General features: G+C 41.9%; 1 protein-coding gene across 1 annotated transcript in view; it reads left to right on the top strand.

The window, feature by feature from the left end:
• The first annotated feature begins 1,193 nt into the window (after positions 1 to 1,193).
• Positions 1,194 to 25,000, top strand: part of LOC148416695 (uncharacterized) — a 100,704-nt gene continuing 76,897 nt past the window's right edge. The window contains exon 1 of the mRNA XM_088426316.1: positions 1,194 to 1,236. The gene's annotated coding sequence lies outside the window, so the exon portion shown is untranslated. The remainder of the gene's footprint in view (positions 1,237 to 25,000) is intronic.

The following is a 25,000-nucleotide window of genomic DNA, read 5'->3' as shown; positions in this document are numbered from 1 at the left end:
GGGAACGGGGAGGGATCGTTAACGTGACGGATGGAGGAAGGATGAGCGAGGCGTGCCAAATGTGAAACAAAAGCCTCGGCGGTGATAAGCGCGATTTTTATTTGCCACTGGAAACATTTGACACTACTCACGCAGGCGTTTATTCTTGATCCTCTGCGAAGAATTCCAAATATTATTGCGGCTTGCTAAGTCAGGTCCAAAACCGCAAACATAAATGTTTTTTTTACGTAATATGTTCTCTAAACTGCTTTGTTACAACTGTAGCTGTTGTGAAAGCACTACATGAATAAAAGTGCATCGTATTGTTGACAAAGTTCGATGCTAATTTAGCAGATGAGGAATCTGCGTTAATAAATCCATCATATAAATTGTTTGTAATAAGATACAGAGGTTTCACAGTTTTATTTAGTTTTAGTGCTCCAAGCACGCCTTGAGACTCCATTATCCTTTTTTCATCTTATTTTAACACTTTTTGAAGGTGTTTAATAAACAACCAACTTCAAAAATCCTCTCATCCGCCATTTATAATTATTTAGTGTCCGTTAACATTGCAAAGTACTTGTGTAATTTTACGTTTCTTCAATAGTTTCGGGCTTTATTGACAGCAATGTTGGTAGCTAACGGCTAATGCTAATGGTATGGGCCTTCAGCTTTGACTAAACCAGAAAACATTTTTGTCATACTCACATTTTCGTTTTGAGTTGTAAGTTAAGAATTCAGATAGCTGCAGGATTTTTTTTATGATAAAAATTGAAAGCCTGTCTTGGCTCTTTATTTGCTTTAATGGCGGGCTAATTGCTGCTCATTTCCGAAATGCAAGAGTGAATACGTCCGTTTTTATCACTGTGATATTCGTGCCATTGCACGTTTTATTTCATGATTTTTCAGGCGAAATAATGTATTTTTGCATTTACTTTGTTTAATATGAACATTTTGCTTGCATACTTACTAATACATATTCATATATATTTTTTCCTAATACTAGATCGGTGCTATTTTCTGCATGGTTCCACGAAACACTTTCCTTATACGCGTCCCCCGAAGTGTAAATGTATTTCTTGCCATGTCCCAAGGTGAAGTTTGAGCCTCCCTGTGCTGTTGTTTTCAGAGGTGTTTAATGTCCTCCCGGAGAGCCGCGACGTTGGCCCTGACCCGACCCGGCTGCGCTCGTAAATGCCACGTGGGCTTACCCTCACCCCGAGGGGGGGGCGGGGCGGATCACAATGTCATCGTGAGGTTAGTGCAATGACTAGTGCAATTATTGGAAGGTGGTATTTATTTCTTCCACAACATTTTTATCACCACGTATGCTTGGGGGTGAGTGCTATTCATTTCAATACAAAACGTTAATTACATGCAAATGAGTTTGTATCAATGCAAAACATGTGCTAACGTACAAAAGGGAAATACCTGGCGCAAACGAAAATGCTATTGAGCCAAACACAGCAGCACTATATAACGAGATGAATATAAGAATGAACATTAGCTAGCTTGTTATCCACAGTGGCGATTTGTTGGATTAACGAACAAACTAATTTGGGGCATTTTATCGTAAATGACAATATTCATACAAAGAAATTACAACTTAGAGACGTTCATGGTGCGCATTACCCAGACAGAACAATGCGTGTGTCACCGACAGTGATTGCTCTCAACTGACACCACACTGTCCTTCCTCACTACAAAGTGTAATATCAACAGCGGCCAGAGGCGGCGCCAAAAAACAAAGATCAAGCCAAACAAAGCAAATAAAGCACACTGTTAAAGGATAAACTACATCAGTTCCAAAACATAGTTGTTTCGGGTGTGTCCCAGTACCAGTTGATGCACGGACCGGTACCGGGCCGCAGACAGGTTTTTGGGGACCTCTGGTGGAGAGAAGTGGTTCTTAAATGACCACACATGGAGAAACATGGAGGTGTTTCAGGAAGGACGTTAAATTTTAGGAGTAAATCAATTCCAAACTTTTATAAATGACACAACATTCTCTTTGAAGTATCCCCCCCCCCCCCCTCCCTCCCCACGTCTAAAAATGATTTGTGCTGAGTTAGGGATGTACTTAGCGGGAAAAAGAATCTATAGTATCATAAAAGGGTACATTATTGATAAATGTTTGTAAAGCACTTTTTGAGAGGGAGCCATTCATTTCTCTCAAGTATAGGGTCTATTATTGTGAAAAACCTCATTGCACCCCCCCACCCCCATGTAACCTTATCACTCCGATGATCTGGGCGTGCCCTGCGTCTCACTCATTTGTATTGTATATTTCTTGGTTCGAGCTCGTTAATTCAAAATTGCATGGCCTTGTGCTCGTGCAGGTGTGATGATGATAAAGGCTATCGATTGAAAATATGGGCCATAACTTCATTGGACGGACGGTATTTGTTTGAGGGAGGTTCTCTGCGAAAAAGTTCCATCTATCTCATGGGAGGCATACATCATGTCGGATATTGTAGAGCGTCTGTTTACGGGATTTGTTTATTTCTGTTAAGCACATGATTTTAGACGAACGTTTAGGCGCAAAGCGCCATCCAAGTGTTTGAAGCGGAAGCGGCTTGTGGCCCGAGCAGGCGGCCGATTGGCAGGAGCAAAACGTCAATTACGGCGGATTGTTGTCGGGGGGCCTCTTTTGCTTCGGGCCCAGCCCGATGTGTTTAGCGCGCTTTGACACGGTCCAGATCTCCTCGGATCCCTCCGTTCGGCTTTTTGCGGAGTCGGGAGATTGACGTGGCTTCCAGTGAACTCGGGGATATCCGTGTCCTTGGCGGGGCGTCCTAAACCGCCTCCCCTTGTTAAACGCAAGCATTCGATGACATGACGGGATGGCGTTCGCATGTCATTGCTTGCATCTGTTGCAGGGCGTGTCATCCCGAGGTTTGCCAACGCAAGCGGGGAGGATTTTTGCGGCGTGAAACATAATCAAAGCGGCTCATCCGCACATCCGAGACCAAACATGGACCACACAGGAATTGATAAAACCGAGGACTGTTTTCGGACTTCGGCTTGATTCTAAAGCTGATCCGCGCCAGCCTGAAAGCCCAAAATGCTTTGCGCATGATGTCGGCGCCTCCTCCAAAAATCTTATATAAGAAGTTACTCAATGAATGCCTTAAAGCAACACTAAGGGACTTCAAACACTAAATATTTTCTTACTCTTGTGACCAAACATTCTTAGAACGGTCTGTATCACTTTTATCGGCGCCAAGTATTTTCGAGGAGGGTGGCAGGAACCCCGCCACGCTTAAAACTACAACCCCCAATTTGTGACAAAGATGGCGGTTTATTCAAACGTCAGATCAGAAAGCTACCAAACAAACGAAAGGTTTTGTCCGAGAAGACAAAAAGGAAGAAAAAGGGAGTCAAAGGTTTTGATTTTGCTAACGGTAGGTCAAGTAAATACCTTTAGGTGGGGGTGTCAAACTCATGGTTGGAGTTTGGATCAGTGGACCGAAATAACTGAAGTTAAATACTGTATAGGGTATAAAAGTATAACCCTAAATAGTATAAAAGTATAAAAGGAAATGTAGAAAAGTAAGTAAAAGTATAAAAGGAAAAGTAAGTAAAAGTATGTAGAAAAGTAAGTAAAAGTATAAAAGGAAAAGTAAGTAAATGTAAAAGTAAGTATAAAAGTATACTTTTATATATTTATATTAAGTGTGTTTGTCACACACTTAAGTTTTGGGAAACAGTTCAAAAGAGAGATTGCGGGCAAAAATATTGTTTTTTTTCCTCCTAAGTTTTCAAAAGTTGAAGCCAATTTTAGGCATTTTTTAATTTTTTTTTACTATTTTGTCTTTCATCCCCATGCAAATTTTTGCTTGGTCGTCATTTGTCGTTTCTCAGTGACAAACAACTGACAGTCCGTCGTGAACGTTTTGACGTAACGGTGAGTTACGAATACAATGACTGCAGAAAACATCTTTTTTATCAGTTTTTTTTTTTCTTTTTCCTCATTGGTTGTTTGTTGACAAAATCGACCTGCAGTTTTTGTGCCTTGTCCCCATATATATTGCTTCAAAATTGAAAAATATACCGCATATCACAATTTCAAACAGGGTGTTTTTGTCCTCTAATAATTAAAACTTGCAGTTTATGCATCGTAAAAGTAGTGGATAGTGCGGAAAATACGTTACTTCAAAATAAACTGGACCATAGCAAGACGTGTATGATGCAAATGGCCTTGATATGCTTTTATTTTGAAGGTCCTCCAAAAGCATGGTACTGTGCTCAATTTGATCTTTTCCTCCCAAAGCAGCTTTCGATGCACTAAACAGTCTTTTTTTTCTGATTTTTACTAACTTAAGAAGAAATTCAACTAATTCCATCTATAACATAAATCATTGGTATGTAGAGGAGCGTATTTTTGAGAACTCAAAACTCATTTGTATTTCTCTTCTTTTGAAATTGTTTCTGTTAAGCGCTACGCCCGCCGTTGTCTTCTTGTTTTGAGCTCGCAGCCACATGAAACAGACAAAAATCTTTATTTGAAAGCACAATTTCAAGAACTCGACAACGGGACGTGTAGCGGATTCAAAGCCGATCCATCAAAGTCTCGCAACGAGTTCCGTCCGTCAACACAAGGACGGAGTTCCCCCGAGCGCGGCCGACTCACGATTGTTGTTTCCCGCTGCAACATGCATATTTTTGTCAACGGGCAAGCACGCTAATTACATACTAATCAATCTAGTGGGTGTGGCCCCGCCCCACCCCCACGATCCACAGCGCGGCTTTGTCGGGCGATTCCGCAAACCTCCCTTCGCCGCTGTCGCGCGGCGCGCTTTTCGATCGTCCCGCGCGTCCCCGTCACGCGAGCCGCTGTGTTCTGGCGGAGAGCAAATTGAAGGTTATGGATGCATCTTTTGATGGACGGGAACAAAAAACAGGATGGCGCAGCTGTGTAATCTGCACTTTGACAAATGTATTTCTGCACTACAAAGCAGGCCTTTCTTCCCACGGTATGTTTCCCCCAAAAAATGGGCTCATTTTTACAACTGCTTGCTACGGTTCAATTTAACATGCTTTGTACAGGAGAACATAAAAGCCTTGCGGACCGCGCCTGTTTGCTGTAATTACTCAAGGAAGGATTTACATATATTTATATTTTTATCTTTTACACCGCTACAGAACAGTTTTTATCTTTTTTTTTTCATTAATCGCTATAGTGTATAAAGCAATTTATTGGTACTAGTGCCACTGGTCTTGCCATTTTTTCGTAGGCCCCGGGCCAGTGAAAATGGATGGCGGGCCACAAATGGCCCCCGGGCCGTAGTTTGGACACCCATGCCGTAAAGAGACGAGCTAGAGTGCCTGTTGCAGCCAATGGCAGCTCGTGTTAGCTGAGGTACTGACTGCATTATCTTCAACAAAAGAAGCGTGCAGACTGAACCACCGTCCGAGTCGCACACGGGAATATTACTAAAATCAAGAGGATGGTGTTAAAGTTATGTTTCCAGATGATTCAGTTAGAGATTCTATTTGACTCCTTTATTAATTGCGGTCTTTTGGCATATACATAAACTTGGTGAAACACGTAAGATGCGCAACTTCGGGTATTTACGGCAAAATGAACTCGAGCTGCGTCGAGAGGAAAAGGAAATACAACTGCTTGGAGCGCATTCACCCTGGCACATGCGCTGCGTTCACTGACCACTCACAATGTGGGAAATCCGAAACACACTTAACCCGCAACAAATATATACCGTATTTCTTTGATAGAAGGAACGCGTGTTAGTGAGAGTGGGGCATCGTGGTATATTAGTGTTTTATTGTCAGTAAAACGCCTGTTTTTGGCCCTGTTATTCATGTTGTTGGAGTAGTTTTGTTTAGCGCGAACTTTTTACACTTCGGAAAGGACTTAAATATCATGTTACGCCCCCTTTAACACTTACTGTATTTTGGGGATTATAAGGGGCTCTTAAAATAATTTAAAAGCCAAAAAATGGACTGCGCACCTCAAAACTCCCAGATTGGCCCATTTGCTGTACTGGTTGGTTTCCCTTAGCGTGCGTTATAACTCGGTGAGCCTTATAATCCGCATATAGGCCTATATATGGAAATTTCTCAAAATAAACCTGATCATTAAGACTGCACTTTATAATCCGCAGAGCTTTATAGTCCAAAAAATACGGTAAGCGGCCGGCCAGTGGATTTTCATGTGCTAATTTCGGGCCTGTGGCGCCGCAATTTTTGTTGTGACGCACCAATCATTTCAATGGTAGCCATTTTTTTCAAGAGGTAGCTGCTACGCGTTTTGCCTATTTCATCAGGTGGAACAAGACTTCCCAAAGACATTTTTGGTCTATTTAAAGCCGCTCCTGTGACATCCTTGTCTGAAAAGGGGCTAACGGAAGGAACGGGAGTCGCTGTGGCCAAATTTGGAGAGGAAGCCATGGTGGACTACCCAGACAGTCATTAGTAACGGGAACAGCTAAATCCACCTCGTCAGGAATAGAAGCTCGAGCTCCAGAACATCTGGCCGCTCGGGCAAAAAGGAACCACATTCGCTTCCGGGTTCAGAAACATTTACCAACAAGTAGCTCATTATCTAAAATAGCACACACACACTATTGATAGGACTACTGTATTTTTCGTCCATAAAGCGTATCGGATCATAAGCCGTTTTGAATCATATTTCTGATTTTGACTGTTACGATCATTGCCCGTCATCTCGTTAATTACAAACATTTTCGATTAGATTTCGAATTTTTTTGGCTGTTGAAATTATTTCTATAATCTGCTTAGTGACAAGCCATTTTAATCATATTTCTGATTTCGATCGTTGCGATAATTTTCCACAATCTGGTTAATTACAAGCATTTTTCAGTTTTTTTGACCGTTACGATTATTTCTCATAAATCGTTATTTACAAGTTATTTTTTTACCAAGTGAAATACCATCTTTCCTTTGCTATCTGCAATTAAAATCTATAACATGCAACTCGAACTCTATTTTTGTCATTTTTCATATCGAATCCACTTATTCTTTATACATGAATAGAAAACAACATAACGGTATTGTAATAATATAAACTCAACTGGTTGTGTTTACATAAGATTTGTTTTCATGTGATATCCCCCATACGCAAAGAAAAAAAACAACATATAAAAAGAAAATATTATTTGGTAAACAATACGGTTATCGGCGCCAATACGATTCTCATTCAAGGACAAATTCCGGACACTTGCCGCAGCAGATGTTTGGTCTACTCTGTGGCGCAGTAAATATTTTTTTTTTTTTTTGCGTGCCGCCAAGTCTGCTGAAGGATGCGGCCATTGATCAAACGCGGAATTTCCGGGACATGATGTATGCTACGGTGTGTGTGTGTGTGTGTGTGTGTGCAGGGGGGGGGGGACAGATAAAGTCAGCTCAGTTTCATCCGCGGATGCAATTACGGCACCTCGGGACGGCCCGGCCGCTGATTAATGTCGCCCCGTGATATATCTCCACGCAAAGTAGGAGCAGTTTAATCCCCCGGCGGCGGCCCGGATGGGGCTCGTCTCTCTCTTCGGCCCGTGAATTACCGCCCTCACCTGTCACCCGATTGGGGCGGCTGGCCTTAACGCTTTTACAAACGCTGACCTACATTTACAGGTTCAATCCCAATACTTGCGCCGTGAAATTGGATGAAATGGATTTCCCATATTTGACAGCGACGTCGCGCTTTTTCGTACTTTTCCGGGCCAACTAAACAATAGGTGTCGAACTCCAGTCCTCAAGAGCCGGCATCCTGCATGTTTTCCGGTTTTCTTTCCCCAACGCACCTGATTCAAATGATTAGCTCATTAGCAAGCGCCGCGGGAGCTTCAAATTGATCCCAATCATTTGAATCAGGTGTTTTGGAGGGAAATGGTTTGAAAACATGTAGCATACCAGCCCTCGAGGACTGGAGTTCCACAACTGTGAACTAAACCATAGGTGTGGAACTCCAGTCCTGGAGAGCCGGCATCCTGCATGTTTTCCGGTTTTCTTTCCCCAACGCACCTGATTCAAATGATTAGCTCATTAGCAAGCGCCGCGGGAGCTTCAAATTGATCCCAATCATTTGAATCAGGTGTTTTGGAGGGAAATGGTTTGAAAACATGTAGCATACCAGCCCTCGAGGACTGGAGTTCGACAACTGTGAACTAAACCATAGGTGTCAAACTCCAGTCCTGGAGAGCCGGCATCCTGCATGTTTTCCGGTTTTCTTTCCCCAACGCACCTGATTCAAATGATTAGCTCATTAGCAAGCGCCGCAGGAGCTTCAAATTGATCCCAATCATTTGAATCAGGTGTTTTGGAGGGAAATGGTTTGAAAACATGTAGCATACCGGCCCTCGAGGACTGGAGTTCGACACCTGTGAACTAAACCATAGGTGTCGAATTCCAGTCCTCGAGAGCCGGCATCCTGCATGTTTTCCGGTTTTCTTTCCCCAACGCACCTGATTCAAATGATTAGCTCATTAGCAAGCGCCGCAGGAGCTTCAAATTGATCCCATTCATTTGAATGTAGCATGTAGCATACCGGCCCTCGAGGACTGGAGTTCGAGGTTTAGTTACTAAACCTTTGTACTTTTACATAGCTCCTATACTTGCATACGGGACTAAGTCGGGTCATTTAAAAGGGATTAATTACCCAATTGATCGTCATTTTCAGTAATGGAATTATTGTTTAGAGACCGAAAGTTTTCTGGAATATTTTCACTTTTGTTCATGCTTGTATTAAAGCTTTTGTTGTTTTGAATAAAAAAAACAAAACAAAACGGTAATGATGTAAAATAATGATGAACATTTTTGACGATTCGGATTCAAAATCCGCCCTTATAACGTCATTTTCAGATCGCTCTCAAGAATCACACCGCTAGCTTGAATCGCGTCGTTTCCGAGGGTCAATTTTCTGTCTGCGGCTAAGCAGTTGGTCCGGCGGAAAAAAGGCGATAAAAAAGAAAAAAGTTTGGGATTTCGAGCGGAGCGGAGGATTATGGGATCAAAAAGGCAACGTGGCTAATCCCTCCCCTCCCCGCCCCGTCATTAGAGATGATGAAACGACAACACGTGCAAAACTTCTCCAAACTCGCTTGGCGTATGCAAGTACTTAGCCGAAGCGGGATGGGATGTTTTATTTTCGCTGGGGCGGGTGGGGGGGGGATCCCCGAGCTGGATTAAGCCGGAACGACGGGGCTGTTGATCCCGTCGCGGAATAAGACGGGAATGTAGCGGTTGAGGAGGTTGTCTCGGTACCGCCGCGGCGGCGGCAATTATCTCCCGGAGCTCTGCGGAAGCTAATTGGAAGAGATGTGGGATAAATCCCGGCCCGGGGGGATTGTGCTGGTTTCCGGCTGACCTAATAAGAGTCCGTCGGCTGCCGCGAGAGCCGTACAGTAGAAAAAAATGCGATCTGGCAAGAGAAAGCCGCCGTCCGCATCTGCTGCCGGTCCTTCTCGCCATCTCGCCGGTAACTCCCAAGAAAATCGCCGATTCCGCGGGAAGTAAAAGTAGAGATTAACCATTATTTTACGATTCGATTCGCGACGATTACTCGGAGAAACGTGCGAAACTTCATTTCCGACCCTTCGTTTGAAGACAGGTCACCGTTTCAAAATGACAGTGTAGTCAGTTCATGGTTTAGTCCGCATTCACCCCCCCCCCACCACCAAAAAAATTTCGTTTGATTCAACACAAGGATAATAAGACTATTGAAATGGAAGAGGACAGAAATAAGAGGCTCGAATTTTAAATGTAAGCGATAGACTGACCAAAAAATGATCAATTTGACAATTGATGACTTGACTTCCACTTGTTTTGTCCAATTATTTAATATTAACCGTATTTTCTGCACTGTAGGGCGCACCTAAAAGCCTTCAATTTTCTCAAAAATGCATGTTTTTGAACGAAAACCGTTTTATAAAATGAACCCAGAAACTGCTTTTGAACTGACAAAACAGTATTTTAAAATTTTAGGTTGCAATTTGAACATTTAATTGAATTAATTTTATATTCTTTTAAACTGTTGGCATTAATCTAAAAAGTCTTTTAATGTAATCAAGAGGTACCCCCCCCCCCCCCATTATTATCGTACTTTCCACAAGTCTTCTTTATTCTACTGAATTCTGATTGTCTGTTAATTAAATTTGACTGATTGTTTTGTTGACATTCCCTTTAGCGCTGCTCCATCTAGTGGATGCATAACGCAAGTTCAATTCAAAGGCTTGACATAAAAATGAGCTATGCCTACCAGCAGATTACCCATCGCAGGCATTGAATTTCGTATGAATAAATTAATTGCGAAACGAGGTGGCAAATGTGATGGCGAGGCATTTTTTAACACTGCCTATGATCGCAGCCTTTCCAAACTTTACCAACAACAAAAATGAGCGATTTCAAGAAACCGATAAGTCCTTGACACATTTTACTGCCGCCATCTCCGTTTTTAAAGTCGTTCCTATAAATGAGGTCACGTCATGTTGTTTGAGGGATCATTTGCCTTAAGAAACCAACTTTTCACTCAATAGGTCCGTACGCGCCGAAGAAAACTGAACTTTGAACAGATATCACTCCGACTTCCAGACGAGGAGACGAAAACGGAAATAATCCCCGAAATGTATGCTAATCTGAGTTGAACGTTTTCACGGATTTGGCTTTAGTCCGCCGCCATTTTGTAGGAGATATTCCTTATAATCGAGGGGATTCAAAACGTTGACCTCGTCAAGTTCGAATTCATCTTTTATAACAAGTCATCAAACTTTGCCGCCGTGCTTCATCTGCAATTTAGGATTTTCTTATTTTAGCTTAGCGCCGCGTGTTTATCAAGACACAGACCGAAATGAATCTCAAATAGAGACCATAACCCATTTAGATTTGGGATAAATCATCCACTAAAGAAAAATTAGTCTCCCTCAAACACATATGATGCCCCAAATATTTGCCTGCTGACAAACAACTTCCTCAAATAGATATTCCGACACCATATGGCAATAATTTTCCAGGTACATATTCTAATCAAGACACATAAACGCCTCCTTCAAATAAATACCTCGCCCCTATTACTTACATCAACTACATTCAACAAATAGCTTCCCGCAAATAAATGCTATGCTCTAAAATATATAGCAGATGCAACGTGCCTTCAAAAAAAAAATCTATTACTCTCTAGAATGCAGTAAATTCCATGCTCCAATTATTTGAGGAAATGTGTTCTATTTGCAGAAATTAAACGCTCTGCTCAAATAGATTACAATTACAGTGATCCCTCCTACTTCACGGTCTCAGATATCACGTACTTCATGGGTTTTTTTCCAGGAAAATTTTAAAATATTTCAAAATAATAACTAATTTAAAAAATGTGCAAAAATCGAAAAAAGTGATAAAAGCAAAAAAAAAGTACATTATACAATACTGTATTCATGAAATACTAAGTAATATTAGTTAATAACTATGTTAAGAATTCTTCAAGCGTTGGAGTTCGTGACGTTTTTATCTTATTTTGAAATGTACACTTTTAATTTGTCGGGTCGTGTTGCATTTCCGCTTCCGGTTTTACGTTCTCTGCGCGTCATTCGGCTCATAACGGTGACGTAGTGGATGACAACAAACTCATATTTATAGTTTATTATCATTTATGTTGATAACGCACGCTACTGCCTATGTTTAGTAAGTTTATTCTGTTTATGTGTTCGCTTGTGTAGTTGTTGTTAGTTGTTGCTAACCCGCTAATGTCGGCTAAAAATACAGTCAATTCATAGATTAAAGTTCGGCAAGTGTTTATGTTAGTTGACTGACTTTAACATTGTTGTTGATTTATTATTCAACAGATACTACATGCTACACCATACATGAGCCAAATTAAACGTGATGATTTGCTTATTACTCTTTCACCGGAGTCTTGGTGCAGATAACCAGTCCTGAGAACAAATTCTCAACAAACTAAGTAAGATTAGTTATTTAATGAATATACAATAATGTCAATAAGGAAAATGTAATGTTAAATAATAGGAGAAAGGAAATAAAATACGAAAAAAAATACATAAAATAAGGATTGTTTAAGGTTACTGCGGCTATATTGGGGCGTACATAGAAATCTAGGAACTGATACCCCACTTCGTGGGTTTCAGACTTCGCGGGGGGTTGACACCCCTCATTAACCGAAGTAGGGGGGATCACTGTATTTTGCTGCTTGCGGAATCCACTAAAAAATAAATAGAAATTAAATAGAAGCCAACATTAGTTGCCTCATCCAACTCAGAGGAAAAAAAATGAAATATAGGACATTGCTCGTGACTGCGTTGAGGCCGGCGGAGACGGGCGTCCCGGCCTTGGCAGTCCGCTGCGGCAAAGGTCCTTAAAAGCAAAAGCTTGTCTGTGATGTCCCCTCAGCCTCTTAAATCAAGTTAAGTCCTTGTAGATGAACAAAAAAAGGAGGACATAAATCTAGTGTATGCGCCTCATGACACTCCAGTCTTTGCAAAAGGCCCACAATGCAACACTTGACTCTAATATCCCCCCTCTCCTCGCGCGCACACGCGCTTCGCAGTCCAAACCTTGGACGGCTATTCCGGGCACCATGTAATTAAGTTCCTGTCGTTCTCCGCTCTCAGACGTTGTTGACATTAAACGCCGGCCCGGGTTTAGTTAATTAGTTCCAGTGTGCGACCGCGAGCCCCGTGCAAAGCGCCGGGGCCGGCCGGTGCTGACGAGGGAAAAGTGGGACATGGATCCGCCGGACAATGAAGGCTCCACTCCACAGCCACTTCATTAGGTGCACAATCCAATGAGAGCCAATACAAATGATCTCGGCCAGTCGTTACGAAAACGCGCAAATCAGAAAACCGCGACGTTGAGGCGGTTCTGTCAGCTTATGTTTTCAGGAAAAATACATGAAAGTGAAGGAACATTTTCATGACATGCGCCAGCTCATTTTGCTTTGTTAAATAAATGATCAAATGTTTCCGCGTACCCTCTGCAATTCTTCATTCCTGGATTGGTCATTGTTGTTTGGTGCATTCAATTAGTGCTGGAATTTCCCAAATATAAGACGCACTTTTTGCCCCAGGCCAAAAATATGGCTGCGTCCTATAAATGGTAACTAAATATATATATTTTTTTTTTTCCTATAAATGGTAACTTATATATATTTTTTTAAGACAAGTTTTGACACAGATGCGCATTTAAATGCCTGCCGTATTCTTATTTACAAAAATGACCGCAACGGGACGAGCAAGAGGGCAGATGTCAGATGGCTTTATTATTTTCAATAAAATAAGCAAGCAGGCTGAACCACCGTGCGAGTCCATCTGGAAGGGATTCCATTTGACTCGTTTATTAATTGCAGTCTGTTGGCATATAAACAAAATCACAAACTCGGTGGAACGCGGTTGCTGCGCAACTTCGGGTATTTAGGGCAAAATGAACTTGAGCTGCTTTGCGAAGAGAAGGAAAAACATTCAAAGTTACCCTGGCAAGGCGTTCAAGGACCGCTCACAATGTGGGAAATCATTACTTCGATGAAATCAATCACAACGGACTTACAAATGCAATTAATTTCAACGCAGTACATCAATTAGACGCAAAGGAGTATGGCTCAATGGAAGCCACGCCGTCCTTCCTCACTACAGAATGTAATATCAACAGCGGCCAGAGGCGGCGCCAAAAAAAAACAGATCAAGCCAAACAGCGCAAATAAAGCACAGATCTATAACGATTAACGGACAAACTAATTCAGTTCCAAAGCATCACTATTAGTGTTGTTTTTATTGCCTACTTTATTATTCGCTCTATTGTGTGAAATGAACAGAATAAGAATTTTATTATGTAGCGTTACTATGCATATGATAACATAACTCTTAAATCTTTAATCTATTTCGGGAGTGGCCCACGCGGCCAGGTACCAGTCGATCAATGGACCGGTACCGGGCCGCAGACTTAGAGTGCCTTGTTGTCATAGTGACGACCCAGTGGGATATATTCCCCTCAAGTGACGTTTGAAGTGAGTTTTTTGAAGTTCGGAAATAGTGATGCGCAGTCATAAGGAAGTGGTTAGAAGAGGTAGCATCCATTTTTTTCCAGGTCACAGAAGGGGTGTTTGATCGACACTTTACAGACGAGCGGCGAAAAACCGCCCGCGCCGTACGAGAGCAAAGAGAACGGCTCGATTTTTTTTCGGGAACGTTCAGACTCATTGTCTAGACTTGCCAATTTTTTTCAACTCTTCGCATAAGTTTTCTCTGTGGTGTTTCAAATTTGGAAGACGTTTTCGCTTCAGTGGGGCTTTTGGGAAAACATGGCAGGATGTTTTTCACGCACATTTCCTGGAGGCTTCCCCATCCCCGCTTTTATTTTTCTTTCTTTTCAACTCGCCATTGCGCTAATTAAAACCAAATGACACATCCCTCCGCTAGCCTCGCAGCTGCTCGCGTTTAATCCCGTGCGATAAAAGCATCCCCTTCTCCAGCTACCAAACTTATTTGTCACCACCGAAACAAAAGCGACGTTGAATTAGCGATCGGACGTCTCGGAAAAACAACCGCTTCCGAGCCTGACTTGTAAATGAACGTCTGGAGCGTCAAGAAGCGCCACAAGCATCCCTTTTAGGAGCTCCGGAACCCAAAACAACTCGCGTTTCCAAAGTTGACGCTTGCGGAAAGCGTACAAGTCAAGTGTTACCTGATACTCCGCACCCCGGTGTCATAGGTTCCTCCAGATGGGATCCCCCCCCCCCAAAACCTTGTGACCTTTGGAAATGCGTGCGATCCCCACCGCAAAAGTCAGAGCACAAGCTTGTTTTTGTTGTTGCACGGCTTTCCCGCTGTTTTGACTGGGCCCATGAGCTCATTCTTTCACGTAAATGAAGTCCATCAGTAAAGCATATTAAGCTAGAAAAAAAAAAAAGTTATTTTAGAGGAAAGGCTTGAATTGCGCCGTGATTGGTGGAAGCGGCACATGGCAGCTGCACACTCAAACAGCATGTTTTGTCCAGTCGTAAAGATTTTTTTTTTTTTTTTTTTGCTGTTTTCTATAGCCCCTTTGGTCCTATTGGACATGTGCATTTGGGCGTGTGGATGAGATATGTTTATTTTCTTAAAAGGAACTGTAATGTAAAAGGTTCCGGCATACGAAGACTAAAAAAAATAAGATTAACTATAGTGAGCTGAAACGCTCTTCCAAAAAGGCTATTTATTTTCAATGTGATCTAAATTATTTTTTTTTAATGGCCTCTATCATGATCATTTTAACTTTCTACGGTGGAGTATATGCATATAAATTACATTTTCCACGTTTAAATTTGTTTTAAATAAAGATTTTACAGCACCTACATTTCTAACCAGGAAGTGAAGCATCTCGTTTACTGAAGCAGCACTTCTCATCGCGACGTCATTTAAATTCCAGTCAGCCACGAAACATTCATCCATTCATCATCTTGATCAAAAATGCCAATGCATAGTAATAATGTTATATATTATAACATAAGGTTTTGTTTTCACGAAAAACCTTTTTTAAATGCCCTCTATCATGATATTTTTAACTTTCCACAGTGAAATATATGCATATAAATTACATTTTGCAGTTCTTATTAAATTAGTTTTAAAGCAGCAACATTTCTAATCAGGATGTGAAACATCTCGTTTACTGAAACAGCACTTCTCACCATATGGATGCCACACCCCCTTTGTAAACCCCTCCCACCCCAAATAGAAAAACACCATACATAGGAAGGCATTTGAAAAAACAATAATGTACTGTACTTGTATAGTAGTTTTTTTTTTGTTTTTTGTTTTTTAACATGGGTAGTACAGCTTTTTGGGAGCATGATAGTGTTTTACTGTAGGCTTTTTACTATTCTTTTAAAAAGATTAAGTAATAAATTAGAATAAATAATAAAAAAATGCCTAATTTATTTCTCAAGGCGTCTACCCCTCCAAAAACAAACAAAAAAAAAACATGCATTTATTTATGAACTGCAGTTTCATTCCAGCAAAGCAACTCATTGCTGCTACCACGTTAGCACTTACAGTGTCACTCCGTTGCATTCGGTTGCAGTTCTGGAACTCGGACAATCGGCCTGACCCGAGTTCCGGACACGGTGGGGAGCGCATATCAACTTAAATCAAGTGCAGCGCTTAAACTATTTGCAAGTAATAATGAGCCGTTAAGAGGACGAGGCGGATGACTGCGAGCGAGTCATTCCGCATGAAGTCATGACTAACGGCGGCAAACGCACACTCACACACTAGCCGACGAGCGGCCGATGACACGGATGTGCGGCGGGGCCGCTTTAGCGCTCGATCACGTGCGCGCTGGGCGACGCCATCCGACATGCAGCGAGGACGCCGTCTTAAACTTGGATTTGGATCACTGTCACATTATGTCAACGCGCTCATCCCTCGCTCTCAATGAGGCCATTAGGCTGCAGACCAAACGCACCAAGAGGGCGGCTACGTTCCATCGTTAGAGAGATGAAACGATACCGAACGCCGAGTAATAATACGGTACCGCAATTTTAATCAAACTTACGACTTTGTCGTTCGGTAAGTTATTACGTGTTTTTGGTACAGGCAAAAAAAAAATGTGCAGAGCAAACTACTCTCTATTTGTGTTTTGCTATCCAAGGATTTTTCAAGTTGTAGTGTGATGAAGCTTAATATTAATTTTGTAAGTAATAGTATAATAATTTTGTAAGTAATAGCATAATAGTAAAACCATAGCATGACATGGTAACATAACATACCATCATAGATCAAGATAAGATTTAAATAGAGTAATATCATTGTGTAAAACATAACGTGGCATCACATTGGAGCGTAAAATAGTAGCATCACATCTTAATGAAACAACGTAGCATAAAACGTAGAATAACATAGCGTAATATCTTAGTAAAGCACGATAATGTAACGTAACATTGTATTCGTAGTTTAACATCATCATGCAACACTATAGTATCCCGCCGTAAAAGTGTAGTAGCATAACATAATGCTTGTAGCACAACGTCGTAGCATAACATCGTAGCGTATCGAAATATTGTAGCATAACATAGTACCATAACATCTTAATGAAACAACGTAGCGTCAAACTGTAGCATAACATCATCACGTAACACCTTAGTATTGCACTTGTAGCATAAAATCATAGCTAACTCTATAGCCTAGCACTGTAGCATAACACCAGAGCGGAACTCTATAGCATAGCGCTAACACCGGAGCCTATTCTAACATAATTTAGCATCACATTGTAGCGTAAAATAGTAGCATAACATCTTAATGAAACAACGTAGCATAAAACGTAGTATAACATCACAGCGTAACATGGTAGTAAAGCACGATAATATAATGTAACGTAACATTGTATTCGTAGTATAACATCATCATGCAACACTAGTATGCCGCCATGAAATTGTAGTAGCATAACATAATAATAGTAGCACAGCGTCGTAGCATAATATCGTAGCATATCGAAATATCGTAGCTTTACATAGTACCATAACATCTTAATGATAAGTCGCAAAAGACCTTTACATAACATCATAGTAAAGCGCCGTAGTATAATGTTGTAACGTAACATCGTACTCGTAGCATTATATTATGTAACACTGCACTACGGCATTGTAGTATAAAATTGTAGCATAGCACCGTAGCATAACATCATAGCGAAACGTTGTACCAGCGATACCACAACACCGTAGCATAACTTCGCCTAGCATAACATTGTACCGCAACCCGATGTCAACATTTGTTATTGCGCACCTTTTGATGAGCTCTAATTGTTTCACATTTTACCCTTGATATGAGTCATCCCTCAAAGTGACTGGAAAGACGCAAAACACGTGCAAAGGCCCGTAAAAGCTAAGTCGGGATCCCAGTCAGGTGGTTTTGTCACTGCAGGCGTGCAGAAGAAGAAGAAGTCATTTGATCCATGGCTAATATAAAACATACTGACATTAGCAGCTTTAAACTGGATCCTCTTAAGAAGCACGCTGTGGTCATACCGTCACGCTGGCTGCCACTCACGCCTAAAAGCACCTTAACACACTTTCCCCTGTAATGCGTGTGTGCGTGTGTGTTAATGAGCGCTACCTTCGGAATGTGTGTGCGCGCCGAGTCCATCCACCCTGCCGGCTCTTTCCGTGTCGCGGCATGTTTTAGAGATTATGCTGACTTTTACTCTTAATGACATAATTTGAATCACATTTCTTCCACCGAAATTCATTTGCGACACACATTTTCCTTCTCGCAACTCCTAAATGCCCAAAACACGCCTTGGAGAGGTACGCCCCAATTTTTATGTGGCGCACCAAACCGCTTCATTGGGTATACTCGCGCAAGCTAACGATAAAAAGAAATCTGCCTTTTAACCCCGTGGCGTCCGGGGATCTTTCACTGGCCTTGTTATCGCATCACTGGGGGGGGGGGGGGGGTGACCACCACCATGTGCAAAAATTGTTGTATATTTATGAATCTTAAATAATAATATTCATTATGCCATCATTTGACTAACTTTTGAAGACTTGCATTATGGGAGTCCAGGCTAAGCCAATCAGCAAAGTCAATGAAAAACGTTCAGTGGCATCAGCCCTATCCATACAATGTTTTTTTTTGGGGGGGTGACCACCACCATGTGCAAAAATTGTTATTTATGAATGTTAAATAATAATATTCATTATGCCATCATTTGACTGACTTTTGAAGACTTTTGCATTATGGGAGTCCAGGCTAAGCCAATCAGCGAAGTCATTGAAAGCCTTGCGAATGTCATAAGTTGGCCGCTAATGCCACCTGATAGTTTTGGGGTGTCAACACAAATATTTCCATTGCACCCCCTTCGGGAGTTGCTATTGAAAAGATTCATGCAAAAATCGGGACAAATGCATGATAAAAAAACATTGACTTTTCAGTATGTCCAATAATAGACAAGATTTCCAATTTTGAATGGCAGTAAATGAGCCTGACATCGGCTTGATTTGACGCCTATGGGGTGTACCCTATGCAAGCTTTTAGGAATGGCCGTGTGGCATATTGAAAGTGGTCACATTTTGAAAATCTATGCACATTTTAGCCCCCGAGTGTACCATAAAACATCAAACAGGAGAAAATTTACCCCAGGGGCAAAAGGTTCTTAGAAGACCTTGTTGGGGAAATGCACTAGACTCCGATTCACTGATTTGGTAGTGGTACTGAATTCTTGTGTGTTTTAGCTTGCCGACCGCATGGAGGAAAATCTATTCCCAACTGATCCGGACCAACAAAATCACAGCATCACAATTAATCAAAAAACATTAACATTGCTATTAATCATAAAGCATTTCAAGTTTTTCATTTATTGGAAAAAAAATGGATCGTTTTTATACTTAACATTAGAAAATCATTTCGCGGGCTGGATTAAGCCCATACGCGGGCCAGAGCCGGCCCGCACTCCGTATGTTTGACACCACTGAGCTAGTTGATAATAAAATGCTTTGTTTGATTAACATATTTAACCTCAACTCTGCGTGATCCTTCGCTCCTTGCTGTTTTTTTTCCCCCCTCCTTTTGCATGCGCATAAAAGGTTAGTCCGACCCCTCAAAATTCCCTGAAGAGTCAGCGGGTGGCCTGGGAGGTGTTGGGGGTAGGTGAACCCCCCCCCCCTCGTTTCCCCACTTTTGGTCGCTCATGAATACGGTCCTAATTGAATTCACGGGAGACAAACGAGTGTTAATTGGCAGGATAACGATGACGGCATCCTACTATTCACGGGCCAGCCTCGAAAAAAGGGGGGGGGGGGGCTTTCTGCCCACCGCAGCGCTGTTCTTCACAGCAGGGGAGCCCGAGGGGGGGAACCCCTCTAGAATGCTTTGTGCTCTTTCACTTTGGCAGGAAGCAATAAAGCAATAAAAAAAAAAAGAAGTTCTACTCTGTGTTGTGTGACACCCCCCCCCCCCCCCCCCCCCCCCCAACCGAACGGGCCTCATTGTGAGGGGGGGCGCTATGGGACTGACTGAAGCTCCCTTCGCTCAATGAACAGGCCAAACATTTTCTGACAATTTGTTTATGGATTTATTTTTTTCTAGATTCGTATTATCGGACGCAAAAATGAATACAAAATGATGTCGTTTTTTTTAGCTGGATTATATATTTTTATAATACAAGCCGGTCCTCGGAAAACTCTGCGTCAATATGGTGTATTTTACGGGTGGGAATATTTGACGCTCTCGCGATTCGATTCAATTCCGATTTCTGGCTCCGCGATTGGATTTTCGGTTGAAAATGATTTCAATTGAATGATTCATTTGAATCTCTACACTCTCGAATCCCATTGTGTCGCTCTCGACCAATCAGCTCTCAGGGTGGACCCCGCCGTCTATAAATGTGTCGTGTCAATCTTTGGGGTTCATTTCTTTTGTCCAATGTCCTTGCGATGTCCTCCACTCTTGCTTTTCGGCATTCCGGCCAACTTTTACTTCCGCAATTTCGCCGTGAACACCTGTGATGCCGCGTGGCGGAAATGCGTCCAATCGCTGTTCAACGGGGAACTCCGAAGGGTCGTTGTGAACTTTGAAACGGTGACCCGAGAGAGACCCAAACGTTTCGATATTATTGACCCAGAATTTGCTCTGTGTGCACAAAAAAACTGAACAGAGTTAAAGGATGCTGAGATCATTTCTAAGCTATGGCAATCCTCCGCCGTCCCCTCAATAATACGAAGTGGCGAGCAAATATCTCCGCCGTCGCTCTGCCGCAGCCGCTTCATATTGCCTTATAAATTGTTGATGAGGTAATATGATAGTAAATGCTAATACGCTGAAAGAGAACACGCCGGGCAAAACGAGTGCTGAGCTTGCCAATGCTGATGAAGGCAATGAGAGGAGTCACTTTAGCTTTAGCCGCTAGCGTGTTGGGATATTGCGACAGTTTTTTTAGGGTTCTTGAAAACCTCTTTATGTGGATCCGGCCTACTTCTGCATTTTTCCCAGCACCCAAAACATTACTAGACGCGCATTATGATATTTATTTATTTATTTTTCTGACGTACCCGAAAGGGGTATTGATATTCGGTTAGGTATTACTTATTTTCATTGTTTTGTTTTTTTCAGTCAAAATCCCAGAAAAGGAAATTCATATTTGGCAATGTAAATGTTCCCGTTCGGATATTTCTGTGATTGTCACACTTTTTGCGGCAAACTGACCCCCCAAAATCTCAAAAGAGGGGAATAATGTGGCCCTTGGATGAAAAATTTCAGTTAGCCTTTATGTACAATCAGACATACATACAATCGTATATAAATCAAATAAACACATATGTAACTTTTATACAAGGTCTTATTCAATTTATACCTAATTTTTATGTATTTTTTTTAGTGTTATTAATACATTATTCCATAAATTGAGACCTTGAACAGATAAATAAACTGTGTCCTTGTGGCTAGCAAAAAAAAAAAAAAAAAAAAGCAACAACCCGCAGATAAGCCGCGCTGGACTATAAACCACAGGCTCAAATCATGAGAAAAAAAATGTTTTATAATCTGAGAAATAGGGTATACTGTATATTTTTTTCATTTTTCTGGATTGGGATTGAGGAGGGTCTAAAAAGACGCAATTTTTGGTACGCGGGTTGAAATATCCCTGATTACATGCACCTCAATGATTTTTTTTTTTGGACACACTTTTTGAGAGAGCGAGAAAGACGCACCCAGCAAATTTTTGTTCGATTGTTCGAACATTCCCGGGGTGCTTGGGCTACTTCCACCCCAAAATTGCCTAAATACTTTGGATATAAGAAAACCCTGAAAATGTACTTGGCAAGTAACTTGAGCTGTCAGGCTTTGGCCGTCGTCGCGGCACTTTATCAGCCGCAGCGTGACCCCGCATCACCCAAACAAATTTCTCCGCTCACCTCCGCCTTTTTCGCTGGCGTATTTCCTAACTTATATATCACAGGTGAGCGCCGACCATAAAGACGATATCACCCTGCGCGGAGCCTCTTTGCAGTTGACTAATGGACGCCCCTGCTGGCCTTTCCAATCGCTAGGATTCCCGAACTTTTTACCGCTTTTAGCTTTTTGACCCTTACTTACGGCTCGGGTCAAATTTGATGCACTTTGACATTTGGCGGTAATAAAAATACCGTTGCCGTCATTTTTTCGCTCTGAAATTTGACATCTTGTTCTCAAGTGACCCAAAATACATAAAAATATTGAAAACCATCCTTCTTTTTTACAGCTCGGAAAAGGTTTGTGTACTCGAATGTTGTCAAATTTAACCAATGTCTACTAAAATGAATTGGAGATGTATTAGCGTGTTTTAAGGCGAAATCTGGAAACTATAACTCAAAGTCATAAATTTTTCGAGTTACTCCCGGTTGAGCTCTACTGTCAAGTCAAGCATAGAACAAAGAGAATATGTTCCGTATTTAAAACGATCACATCGCTTCTTTTAGTTTGTTTAGCTCAATGCTAGCAAACATGCATAATGTCATAGACAGGCTAAGTAGCATTCCGTTAACACTTTTTTTTAAATCACTTTTGTATTCATTTTTGCATATTTCTTTCATGCTGTTCAAAGAATAAATAATATTGCTGCGATTTACAGAGGAGGTTTGATTGGCTCCTAAATTCATGCGCGAGTTGTCGCGAGCTGGAGTAGCACAATGTATTGGATTGAAGCAAAAAAAGATATAGAAAAAAATGTTAAAATTATAATAATAAAAAAAAATCTGAGGGTTGACAAGAGGCTCAGCATTTGGACAATTTTAGCTCTCTCGATGATTCATCGGTTATTAAAAATGGACTAATTTGGAATATCATTAGCTGCCAATTATTGAATAATCTTTGTGTCCCTACTTATTTTTATTCATTTCTTGTCATTATCAAACGCTTTAACAAAGTACCGCATATTTTTCATGAAAAAAGACTAAAACAACGTGAAATTTATGATATATAAGCATAAGAAACACAAGTCAACAAAATCTGTATTTTTTTTAATTTGATATGGAAATAATTACGAGGTTATTCTTTCACAAAACGATTTGTTCCAAGGAGAGATTGAAGCTCAAAGCGAGAGAGTTTTCCGGCGAATGCGTGTGGAGGTTAACTGGAAGACCAGACCACGCTCGATCGGGCTTGCAGTGCTAAAAGCCTGTTCTATCGGGACGCCCCGAGAAACACGGGAAAGGTTTTCACGGCTGACTGACGACCCTCAGGACTGACGCAAAGTCACTGCGTAAGGTGGGCTAAAACGATACTTTACAGTTCTTGACGTGCTGAAACCTCGGGCGTCGATTGTGAATTTTTTTGTTGACGCTGTTCCATTGTTCAGTCGCCGCATGTAGGACTGAGGTCCGGACAAGTTTTGTTGTCGGAAATTTGACTCGGACTCCTTGGCGTTTGGTTCGGATTTACAGAGTGTTAAGTAAAAATCAAAAATCAAAACGGCCATCTGATTGGTTAAGCTGACCCCGAGGACTTGACTTTGACTCAGGCCCACGTGACTCTGACTTGACTTGAACTCGAGGATTATGACTCGGACTTGACCTGAACTCTGACCTTTGTGAATCAGACTTGTCTTTGACTCGGTCCTTTGTTACTCAAAGTTGACTTGGATCTTTGTGATTCAGGCTCAATTTGGAATCCGACCCTTGTGACGCAGACTTGACTTGAACTTGGACCTTTGACTCAGACTTGTCTTTGACTCATACACTTGTTACTCGGACTTGAGCCTTGCGACTCGGACTTGACTTGGGCCCTTGTGACTCAGACCTGACCTGAATTTGGACCTTTGTGACTCGTCTTGACTCTGACCTTTGTTACTCAAACTTGACCTCTACTTGGATCGTCGTGATTCAGGCTTGACTTGGAATCTGACCCTTGTTATTCTAACTTGACTGGGACCTTTCTGATTTAGACTTGACTTGAACTCTGATCTTTGTGATTTACACCTGACTTTGACTCAGACTTTTGTGACTCAAACTTGACTTGAACTTGGACCTTTGTCACCCGGACTTGACTTTGACTCAGGCTCTTGTGACTTGGACTTGGTTTCCAGCCTTGTGACTCAGACTTGACTTGACCTGAAGTCGCACCTCTGTTACTCAAACTTGACCTGGACTCAGATCTTTGTGATTTCGGCTTGACTTGGATTCGAGCCTTGTGACTCAGACTTGACTTGACCTGAAGTTGGACCTCTGTTATTCAAACTTGACCTGGACTCAGATCTTTGTGATTTAGGCCTGACTTGGAATCGGACCCTTGTTACTCAAACTTGACTTGGACCTTTGTGGTTCAGAATTTAATTGAACTCGGACCTTTGTGATTTTTACTTGACTTTGACTCAGTCTTTTGTGACTCGAACTTGACTTGAACTCGGACCCTTGTGACTCAGACTTTGACTCGTTCTTTGTGATTCGGACTTGAATTTTACTCAGACCTTTGACTCATTTAACTTGGACTCACACTTAGACTCAGACTTGACTTCGGCGATAAACGTGCACTTTACTCAAGGATCCAGCCCTGATCAGGACGGACACTTCCATCAGGTTTTGGCACAGAAACACTGGCTCCGTTGTTGTTATGAGCCAAAATTTGACTTAGACATTTAAAGGCCTCAGATCCTATCGACCCTCTCACAATTTCAGTATCTTGCTCATTGATAGCGGTCCCAGGGTTTGGCATTTGAACTTGCAACTTGAGCCAAGCCTCCGCAAAAGAAGCTCAAAACCAAGCGCCAAAGCCACGTTGACTCTGACAGTTGAGGTTTTCCACTTTTCCCTCAGAATTATTTGGTACCATTCAAACAAGCCCGTCTGGCTACTCCCTCGAGTCGGATTTGTGTAAACATTTCAGAAAGCGTCGGGCAGAGTCGGCGGCCAATCAGTGGCTGACGCGGGGCGGCGGACCCTCAACAAATTGTCTTGAACTGATTAAGAAGTCAGGTGACGTTTCACGCGTCCGTCCAGCTCGTGAAGTCACGTCTGCGTGCGGCGTTGTGGGCATGGAAAAAACCAATGCGTACCCCCGCCCCCCAAAAAAAAGCATACTGGGCACTCTGTGTGATTTGTGGTGCC

Source organism: Hippichthys cyanospilos, chromosome 10, assembly GCF_059441005.1.
Source record: "Hippichthys cyanospilos isolate Australia breed blue-spotted pipefish chromosome 10, RoL_Hcya_1.0, whole genome shotgun sequence".
Lineage (NCBI taxonomy): Eukaryota > Metazoa > Chordata > Actinopteri > Syngnathiformes > Syngnathidae > Hippichthys > Hippichthys cyanospilos.
Note: the sequence above shows the minus strand (reverse complement) of the source record. Positions and strands in the feature narration are given on the sequence as shown.